An 11,298-nucleotide genomic window follows, 5' to 3' on the forward strand; every position below is an offset into this window, starting at 1 on the left:
AGATGAATTCCTCATTCGCTGCATTCATTGCTCTGTAACACAGGTGCCTGATTGCTGGACGGGCCTGGTGAGCTGGTTTTTCATCAAGGTCTTCCACTGTAGTTGGCCCATGGGAAGAATACAGAGTGAGCAGAGGTACAAACCAATATGTCTCCTCCCCTTGTTCTTCACCCCAAACTTGTCTCTGTCAGTGGTAGCATCCACTCCCTGGATTCAGCTCCTGCTTAACAGGCTGCTGTGGTTCCAAGTTCCATCCTCAGCTAATCAATTCCTTTTGTCCTTCCAACCCAGTGCTCCTAGCATCTCCTGGTTCCTTCTGCTTTTATGAAATCACAAACCATTCACTTGGCTTCTAGATCTTCTATTATCTCTGTTAAAATGATTTGTTCAATATATTCACTTTGTTTCAAATAAATAATTTCTGTATTTCCCGGTTATACCTAGCCTAAGCCATCATCAACCTAATGAAACCTCTGGGAATTTCTTATCAACAGACTTCCCTTACAAGAAGTGTTGAAAGTAGTTCCTCAGAGAGAAATAAAATGAGATAGTCAGAAACTCAAATCTACCTAAGTAATGTAAGAATGTCAGCCAAGGAACAAATTAGGTAAAATAAAACCTTTTATTTTATTTTCTTAATTAATCTTTGGATAAATAAGTGGAATTACTAATAGCCATATTTGGAGGGACAGGAGGGAGAAAATGGGAATACTCTGTTATAAGTTACTTGTACTACCCATGACGTGATATAGTGTTATTTAAAAGTGGACTTAGGAGAGCTGCACATTTTTTGGAAACACTAGGACAATCACTAAAAAAGGTGTTTTTTTTAAGTATAATGAATATGCTAAAAGAGTAAAGAATATGGAATCATATAAAATGTTCAATTAATACCAGAAAAAGTAGGAAAAAAGATGCATATTTACAAAGACAAAAAGAATAAATTCAATGAATAGAAACATTGATAAACATGAAGATATTAAATCCAATAGTATTAATAATCACTTTAGATGAATGGTCTAAATACACAAGTTAAATACACAAGTTAAAAATGTTGAAGAGAAAACCACAGGACCTTAACGGCTTCACTTGCACTGAAGCCCATGACCTACTAATTGCAGTTTCAGCCTTCACCAGAAAAGTAAGGTAATCAACTGGTCTGGAATTTTCTGGTCAACAACAATGAGATAATCTGTCATGTGTGCCCTCTCCACCCTCCCCCCCCCATATAAGATAAAGACACAATCTACATGATAAATCCCACCCCATTCCTTTCCCCCCACAAAAAGATATCCTGGCCTAAAAATGACCCTTTCTCTTCTTGGGCTCCCTTTCCCCACTCTTCTTCCTATAAAAATCTTCCATTTTGTTAAACCTCTCAGAGGGTGCTTTTTAGTTGTCAAATAGTAGCTGCCTGATCCATGAATCTCTTAATGAAGCCAACTAGATCTTCAAATGTATTCATTTGAATTTTATCTTTAACAAAAGACAGAGATTACAAGAGTGAATATAAAAACAAGACCCCCATCTCTATCTGTGTACAAGAAACCCATTTTAAATATAAAGAAACAGATAGATTAAAAGTGGTAGCGAACGATATACCATGCCAATATTAACAAAAGAAAACTAGAGTAGCTATATTAATCACAAAGCTGACTTCAGAATAAGGAACATTGTCAGGGATAATGAGGCGCAATATATAACAATAGAGGTTAGTTCTCTGAGAAGACAAACTCATGTACATATATGTACCTAACAAAAGAATGTCATAATAAATGAGACAAAAACTGACAGAATTGCAGAGAAATAAACAAATTCACTATTATACTTGAAGACTCTCACCCCTCTATTAACTGACAGATCCAACAGATGAAAAATCATTAAGGGTATAGTTGAACCGGACAGCACCACAAATCAATAGGATCTGATTGCCATTTATAGAATATTTCATCAAACAATAGTAGAATATATATTCTTCTCAAGCTCACATTGAATACTTACCAAGATAGACCATCTCCTGGGACATAAAATCCACACTGACACAATTTTTTTTTTTAATCATACAAATTATGCTCTCAGATTGCCATGCAATTAAAGTAGAAACAATAATAAAAAAATAAAAAAGTCCTAAAATATTTAGAGATTACACAACAAATATCTAAAGAACCATGAGTATAGGAAAAACTCTCATGATAACTTAAATATATTTTTGAACAAAGTGTAAACAAAAATAATATAACATCAATATTAATGGGATGCAGCAAGTGTAGTCTTAAAAATTATAGCATTGAAATTATATCTCAGAAAAGAACTTTCTAAAATCAATAATCAAACATTCACTCACAAATCTGATAACATAATAATGGGGTAAATTTCATGAAACATACAAACTATCAAACCTCAAGAAAAATAGAAATAGATAATCTGAATAAATTAATATCTATTAGAAATTAAACAAAAATCAATAACCTTCCAAAACAGAAAGCACCAAGCTGAAATGAAAACATTTCAGGCATAAATGACACCAATTGTCTACCATTTATCCAAGAAAACAGAAGTAGAAAGAATACTTCTCAACTCATTCTATGAGACCAACAACACCGTAGTATCAGAGAAAGACATTACAATTAAGAAAAATACATTCCAATATCTCATAAATATGGAACATGAAAAAAATATTAGCAAATTGAATCCAAGAATGTATAAAAAGAATTTATACCACCACCCAGTGGAATTTATTTCTGGTGGGCAAGACCCATTTCACAGGTGCAGTATACCAGTATACCAGTTGTAGTAGGCAAGGTTTATAGAAAAAAAGTCAATTGCTTTTTTAAACATCAGGAATGAATTTTGGAATTTGGAACTAAAAACACAGTATCCTTCTCATTAGTATACCAAAAAAAAAAAGCATATACATATGATAAAAATACATATAGACTTCTCTATGAGGAAAACTCTGGTAAAAGAAAACAAAGAAGATCTAAATAAAGAAAGATATTCTGTGCTCATAGATAGCAAGACTCAATACTGTTAAGATGCCAATCCATGCAACTTGACCTATAGAGTCAATGCCTCCTAATCAACACCCTTGCAAGTTGTTTTGTAGACATCAATGAATTGATCCTAAATTTTATATAAAAAGGGAAAAGGCCCAAAATAATCAACATAATACTGAAGAAGCAATAAAATCCAGAGGACTCACACTATCTAAATTCAAAACTTACTACAAATCTGTTTTAAATAAGACATCATGACCTCGGCAAAAAATTAGACAAATAGATCAATGAAGCAAAATATGCTCAGAAAGAGACCCACGTGAGTATAGTCAACTGATATTTGTGAAAGAAGTAAAGTCAATTTACCTACTAGAATTTCTAGTCAGTAAAATAAGAAACAGATAAATGGAATAACTAAAAATTTGATCACATTTTCAACTAAATATCACTAAATCTAAAAGATTAAAATCATATTAACTATGTTCTCATGTATACTATCATGAATTAAACTACAGATAAATAATAAGTAAATAATTAACATAAATTTTAGGTTTAAAAATAAGAAACAAAGGTCAAAATAAACCACTCTTTCAAAATGAAATCACAGTGAACAGTGAGAACATGATTTGAACTGAAATATAATTGGTAATTGAAATATAATTATGAAAACCTGTAGAATGCAGCAAAGCTACTTAACAATACTTTATTGTCTAAAACTTTGTATACGTGAATAAGCAAAACAGTTGAAAAAATGAGCTAAACCTCCTTCTGTGAAAGAAAATAACAAATTACATCCACATGAAATAGAAAGATATAAAAGTAACAGCAGAAAATAGGTTAAGGAGATCAAGAAAAACAAATACTGATTCTTGGAAATGACTAATAAACTTGATAAGTTTTTGGCAAGACCAATTGAGAGAAATACAAAAGGACTCCAAACACTATAAAGAATGAATGAGGGCTTCACTACAGATCCTATGGACAATAAATTCATATAACAATATATTATGAACAAATGCTTACCAGTAAAGTGAAAAACTGAAATGAAGTCAACAAATTAAAGAAAACCTATCAAATAAAAGAAAATCATAAAATTTGAAAACCTTATAATTTATAGAGTATATAATTAACTACCTTCCCACAAAAATATTCAAGGTCGGGTGGCTTTGTAAATTCAACCATACATTTAAGAAATACATCATGTTGCTCTTAGACATCTCTTCAAAAAATAAGAAAATATGGAAGTACCTTACAAACAGTTGTTTTGTTTTGTTTTTTGCTACCATAGGCTTGATACAAAATCCTGATAAAGCAATTAGAAGACAAGAAGGCAGGTGTGGGTCCATACTTTTAAGTACTATGAAAGTACACTTTTAAGTCTTATTGGGGAATAGGTTTGTGAATTTGGTAAAGTAAAAGATTTAGGACAGAAGAAACACTAGTACTACAGAGAAAAATACTGATGAATTGGACTACATCAAATAGGAATTTCTCCTCATCAAAAAAATATCTTTAACGGATTGGAAAGGCAAGCCAAGGAGTGAGAGAAGATATTTACAGAACACACACTGAAAAACAGCTCATATCTAGAATAATCAAAACAGCTCATATCTAGAATAATCAAAACAGCTCATATCTAGAATAATCAGATAATTTTTAAAAAGACAGACAACCCAATAGCAATAAAGGCAAGAAGCTTGAAAAGAGAGGACACCAACATATTAACTCAACACCCTATAATGATTGAGTACAAAGGTAATCAATAAACTCTACAGGAGTTATCATCACACACCCTCTGGAATGATAAAAGGAAAAAGCTGTTCACTATACCTAGAGCTTGCAAGGCTGTAGAACAAGAACGCTGTCCTTCACAGCTGGTGTGAGCGGGCGTTGGTGCCGCCACTTTGGAAGACGGTGTCGCACTCGGGGTCTCCTAAAGATGAACATAATAAACACACGTTATGACTCAGCAATTCCACTCTTCAGTATACTTTCAACAGAAAAACATGCACTTGTACATCAAGACACCTGTACAAGAAGTTCAGACTTGAATTATTCTTAGCAGCCAAACATTGGGAACAACTCAAACACTAATCAGCAATTCAATGGACTCCCTGCTGGTGAGCATTTGAAGAACAAACAACAGCTACATGAAACAATTTAAATAATCTCAAACTCTTGGGGAAAGGTGCCAGACACACACAAAAAATTCCGATTTTATGATTCAGTTTATTTCAAGTCATAACAGGCACACTCTATTTTAAGAATTAAGAGTAGTTATTTTCTTTTGAAGGAGTGACGGGCCAATGCCGGGGAAGATACGGAGGCCGCCCCACTCTGAGTGATGAAATGTTCCAAGTAATGACCAGCTGTCGGTTATAAGTGAGTTTGCTTTGTGGTAATTCATTGAGCTGCTCAGTTAGAATTTTTCCTCTTTTCTCTGTGTTTGTTCAACTTCAAACAAAATTTAAAAACAGAAGAAAAAAGGCTTTGCTATTGACTTAAGAACAGATTATCTGATGACATTCACTAACCCATTTCTGTAGAACAACAAAAGTGCAATATTCTATAAAAGTTTTCTGTATATATATAAAGAAAAAGGAAAGAGGAAGAGGGTAAGGGGTGATGGGGGGAGAGGGGAAGAGAAAGAGAGAGAGAGAGAGAGAGAGAAACATTTGGTATTTGTCATCCCTAGAAATAAGTGAATAAGCTAATGCCTCTGGTAGAAAAATTACCTCTGATAGAAAAATAGCCATATTATACTTTCTTCTAGTAAGAAAAATAAATCTGATTTAGTAGCACCTTTATAAGCAAAATATTTAAGGCATTACTTTCCAAACTAGACTTTTTGAACGTTGATTTTTTTTTTCCAGAGTAAATATAAAATTTTTGAGATTTGGATTTGCTTTGAAAGCTTAGCAGTAGTAGCAGCAGCAGCAGTAGTCAGGCATACTAGAGCATATATAAAATCTAATCTATATATTTTAATACCTGACATTATAAATAAATGAGACCTTCCGGTGAAAACACTTTCCATGAGACTGCACATGCCATCTCTACCTAGCAGGTATATCTGTAAGAGATCTATACCTGGGCTCCCTACCTGCCCTTTTATATAAATGTCTATCGCTTGTGCAACAGAAGTTCCTAGGAAAATTTCACCATTTTGCCAGGTTTCATATTTTGGATATATGTTTGGTGTATTTGTCCTTTCCTCTTCTGGCAAATAATCAATAGGGGAAAAGACTTATTATAATAACAGTGACTGGACACTCACTAGGCTGAATGTAAAGCTAGGCACCTTACTTAGGTTGACTGAACGAATTCTTAGTGACACTATGAATTAGAAAGCACCATCATGTGAGTTTTGGAAACAAGTATCACCAAACCAGTAAATGTCAGAGTGAGGACTCCCAACCTGCAGTCTGTACCCAGGGCCTGTGACCCTAGATGAGATAGTATTAGGATGCCCCCTAAGGGGGAATCCCTCACCTCTCAACCCCCTCTTTCCACCTCCATGTATGTGGCCATGTTTGTTTCTAGCATCTCTGCACTCTCAGAAGATGTGGTAATCATATTTTCAAGGTTCATCAACAAGCATGTGTATATGAGCATATATGGGGACATATAGATAACCTCATCCCCTATTTCCACTACGAATAAGTCTCCTTTCACTTTTTTTTTTTTTTTGATTTTAACTTCTCCCTTTGAATATTTCACTTCACCAAAGACTGATGTTTACTGATGGAATCTCTTTATTCTTTTCCCTTACATTTGCTTGCATTCCCACAGAGAAAGGATGCTGTAAATTTCAAAAAACACTTGTCGAAGCAAATTTCTTGATGAGAGAGGCTCACAGTCTGGTGAGCCACCTAATCTTGCTCTCGTTTTGAAGGTGCCAGCCACCAAATAATGCAGTGTCAACTCAATACCCTAGGAAAGGGTTACCTGGTGCTCACAGCCCCCCCTCCCCCAAGGACATCCAGCCCACCTCTACTTCTGGAATGATGCCTGGATCCTTGGAGGGAAAGGAAACCTTATCACACCTGTACTACAGCTGCAGCCGTGATTTCTCAGAGGCCAACGTGCCCCACACCCAGGGCAAACCCTCAGATGGACTGCCCCCTCCAGGACCCATGCCCTGTACTACTATTTCTTTACTCCCAGTTTCTTCCCATATTCTGGAGTGCTTTCCTCCAGAATCATCCCTCCCTTGATAATCTGCAAGCTCGCCTCTACCATCAGGACATTTTAAAGGATGTGTACCATCCATAGCTTAACTGAAATGGGTCTCTTCCCTGAAGACACAGCTCCCCAGAATCATTTAACATGAAAGCTGCTTGTTTGCACTATGCTCAAGGAAGGACTGGGTCCATCTTTTTTCAGTCACTTTCTTACAATAACAGCAGTATCTGCGACACGTCTTTCCACACAGTTATGTAACCTTCACACCTTGATGTCACTTTTATTCAGTGACGGAATGAACATTCTCCATTCATCACAGACTTTGGCATTTTTGATTCTTGACTTGTTGGCAATAATGTTTTAAGTTTCAACATATCTTTTTTTCTATTTTACAACACTCTTTTTGTGGGAATTGGATCATGTCCAATGTCTCTCAACACATTTATTTTCAATCTCTAAATGCTTTGGGATTGCGCCTGAGCTGTCCCATGTTAATTAATTATTCTATTGGTTAAGGCTGAGGGCTCTTTCAGGTCACAGCTTTTCTTTCGTCAAGTAATTAGTGAGGTCTGATTTTTCAGCTTTTCTTTTAATTTGATAATCTGTGTTCATTTGTCTCTGAGTATGGATGTGATTGATTACAGGATCTTGTTTCCCCGTGATTCAGCACATTGGGGAAGGAAGGTGTTTGCTGCCTATTAGGGTGAACCATCTTCAGCTCTGTTCCTTGGGGCTCCCTCAGTATCCTGGGACCCGCCCCCCACTCCCCTTGCATCTCCAGCCACAGGTATCTGCTTTACTTCTTATGCAAACACACCTGCTAATCTCTGCTTCTTCAAGCAGTTGGGGTGCCAGTGATGAGAAACCAGCCTGCTTCTCTAAATTCCCTTTCTGATTGGTGGCCCTATGTTTGTTTCCTGGCTTCCTATTCTGGTTCTTCCATCAACTCTAAGCTTACAGCCAGCTGTAGTTTCTTCCACCTCCACAGCTTTACTCTGTGTGTTTTATATTACTTGGGGTTTGATCAGAGAAGTACAACTCCTACCAGTGACATGAAACAGGGCATTGATTGCAGTGATTAGTCCTTCCATGCTGTGGGAACTCACAGAGAAGCTGTGTGGGGAGCCTGGGGCCAGTGTGAGAGTCCAGAAAAACAGCTGAAACAGCAAAGACAAATTCGAACACATGAGGACAAACAAAAACTTTCGAGAACAAAACAGAACCTGTGTCATTCTCTCAGTGCCTCCAATCTTGACTGTGCAAATGATCTACAGAAGCTGGCAACCTGCATACAGGTGTCTGGCCCAGGCTGTGGAGACCTGAAGAGAACACGTGGCCAGACTAATGAGCCAGTGGATCAGAGAGGGCGTGCATGAACTAGGGCCCCACTGCGTTCCACGGGGATCTTCAGACCATAATGACTGCGGCTCCAGCTTTGCCTTCAAATCTTGCAAATCTGCCTCTAATCCAGTACATACAAAAAAGAGAATTATGGGAATCAAAGCTAAGATGACACAGTTCAAGTGAACCTCTTGTCTTGGCATCTGTGCACATCCCTTTTGAGCACACTTAATTTTCAAGTCAATAAAAACCTGCTTTCACCTGCAGTGTTCTGCTTTTTTCTCATATATGAAAACATCCTGCCTGCTCCCCAAAGGGGATACACAGTTACATTATCCACCTTTGGGTGAGGTTCGCTCCTCTTTTAGCTGAGTTACACCCCCCTTAATATGCTGTCGCCTAAATTCTAAGACATCTGATTACCTACTGCTCATATTTCTATATGAGATGACAGGTGTCTGAGAAAACGGGGAAAACTGGTTAACCATATACTAATACATTCATACCAAAATAAGGAAAAAATACTCATAACGTTACAATCCTCATTTCTGCAATAGTCACATGGTTATAGCTTCTACAACTTTGTTCTTTAATTTACAAGCCTCATTTCTTGGCCCTCTGCAAGCATCTTGGCAGGTTGTGGTTCTCTGTCTGATGGGTGAGCCATACCATCTTCATTTCGGAAGGTTCTGAGCCATTCGCAGTCTAGTACTGATTCTTTTATGTTTCGGTAGTTTTTCATTGATTGTCATGTAGGAAACAATACTCCTAAGAGGTGTCCCAGGAGATGTCTTATATTCCAGACATATGCCTCCTGACTCTCATGGTGTAGTAGCAACCATGTTTTTTCTTTGAGAAGATAGGATTCATTTCTGCAGACAATACAGGACCCCTTCATCAACACGAGCAGCGAATGTTGCTGAATGTTAGGTGTCAGCTTCCATTTTTTATTAAAATAAACTTTGTACCTTAAGATCCTTTTACATTTATGGACTAATTGTAATAGATAGTATAGAAAGTTCCTGACAGAATACCAAGCAGTTTCCTCAACTGTTAGCAGCTTACATTAACATGGTGTATTTGTCAAAACTAACACACCAATATCAATCTATTATTCTTCACAAAGTTTACATTAGGTTGGTGCAAAAGTAATTGCGGTTTAATAGGTTAAAACTAACTGCAAAAACTACAATTCCTTTTGCATTAACCTAATACAAACATCCCAAGGTTTCCCTAATGTCCTTTTTCTTTCCAGGACTTCATAGGATACTGCATTGCCTTTAGTGGTCATGTCTCTTTAGCCTCCTCTTGGCGGCCACATTTTCTCCCCCTCTTATTTTATTGACTTTGAAGAGTCATTTAATGGTTTTGAGGAGTACTGGTCAAGTGTTTGGTAGAATGTCCCTTGATATGTATTTGTCTGTTGTTTTTCTCATGATTAGACTGAAGTTATAGGTAGCTCTGAGGAAGACCATTTTGGAGGAAAGACCTTCCATTTTAATGGAAACAGTCCCCCCCTGACATTATTCCTCCCTGGGGAATGAGACCTCTAAACAACAGATGTTGTCCTTTGAATATCCTATTCTGAGAAGTTGTAGTAGGGTACATTAACATAATGTCAATGTCCCCCTAAGGAATCAGCTCTCTTCCATTTATGTTGGAAATTTAAGCATAAAAATGTCCCTTCCTTACAGAGCATGCATAATTTATTCTGCTGAACAAAATCTAATCTGAAAACAAATTTTGTGTTCGGTTCAGATTTTAAAGCAGAATCTAAGGAGAATTAAACTATAACCTACTTTAAAAGACATGTAAATGAGGCCATGTTTTCAACATTTGGGCAAACCTGACAATTTCTTTGAACATTAACTTTGGTTAGAAGATGAAACATCTTTATCTTGATTACTAATTTAATTTATACAATGAAGAAAACTACATAGCTGCTCAAAGGGAAATTACTTAAATAGATCCACTCCTATGGATTGATTTGTACCACTTACAAAGATGTATTGAGGTCTAACACCCCAGTACCTCAGAATGCAAAGGTATTTGGAAAGAGGGTCTTTATAGAGCTAATCAAGTTACAAAGAGTGTGAACCTTAATCCAATATGAATGGTGTCCTTATAAAAAGGGAAAATTTGTGCAAAAAGACAGGCTCAGAGGGAAAAATGATATGAAAGTATACAAGGCGAGAACAACCATATGACTGGAGTGATACATCTATAAGGAATGCTGAAGAATGCAAGCAATCACCAAAAACTGAAGAGGCAAGGAAGGCTCTTCGCCTACAACCCTCAGAGAGCACAAATCAAACTACGAATTATATATACATATATACAAATATATATATATATATATATATATATATATATATAATTTTTCTAACAACATAATATCCACAGACACATATGTAATTCATAACATTATTTTCTCTGCTCATCATGATTTTAAAGACCAAGATGTAAATGGTAATTCATAATTCAAATGAAATCCAACCCAGCCCTTTGGTAGTCAAATATACAAATCTGTTGTAGAGAAATTAAAATTAAAACGTTCCCATTTGGTTGTAAGTACTTTCACATTAATATGATCAAGTGCCTTGAATATTCATAATAGGCGTTAAAAATAAAGACTACAGTATTTATCGTAATATGTTTCGTCCTAAAACCCTTTAAAGTATAGATGCTGCAACTTATTTTACATGAAAATAATAAAACAATAGTATTTTAAGTAGATAAACATTGATACATTCTCCTGACAGCTATGGCTACAATA

At 36.1% G+C, this 11,298-nt stretch overlaps 1 long non-coding RNA gene across 1 annotated transcript in view; it reads right to left on the bottom strand.

Annotated features, from left to right (window-relative positions):
• LOC141570731 (uncharacterized) overlaps positions 1–5,218 on the bottom strand; it is a 504,906-nt gene extending 499,688 nt beyond the window's left edge. Inside the window, exons 1-2 of the long non-coding RNA XR_012495179.1 lie at positions 5,025–5,218; positions 4,827–4,929 (exon numbers count right to left, since the gene is read on the bottom strand). This is a non-coding gene — a long non-coding RNA (uncharacterized LOC141570731). The remainder of the gene's footprint in view (positions 1–4,826; positions 4,930–5,024) is intronic.
• Positions 5,219–11,298: the final 6,080 nt, after the last annotated feature.

Source organism: Rhinolophus sinicus, linkage group LG03, assembly GCF_036562045.2.
Source record: "Rhinolophus sinicus isolate RSC01 linkage group LG03, ASM3656204v1, whole genome shotgun sequence".
Classification (NCBI taxonomy): Eukaryota; Metazoa; Chordata; class Mammalia; order Chiroptera; family Rhinolophidae; genus Rhinolophus; species Rhinolophus sinicus.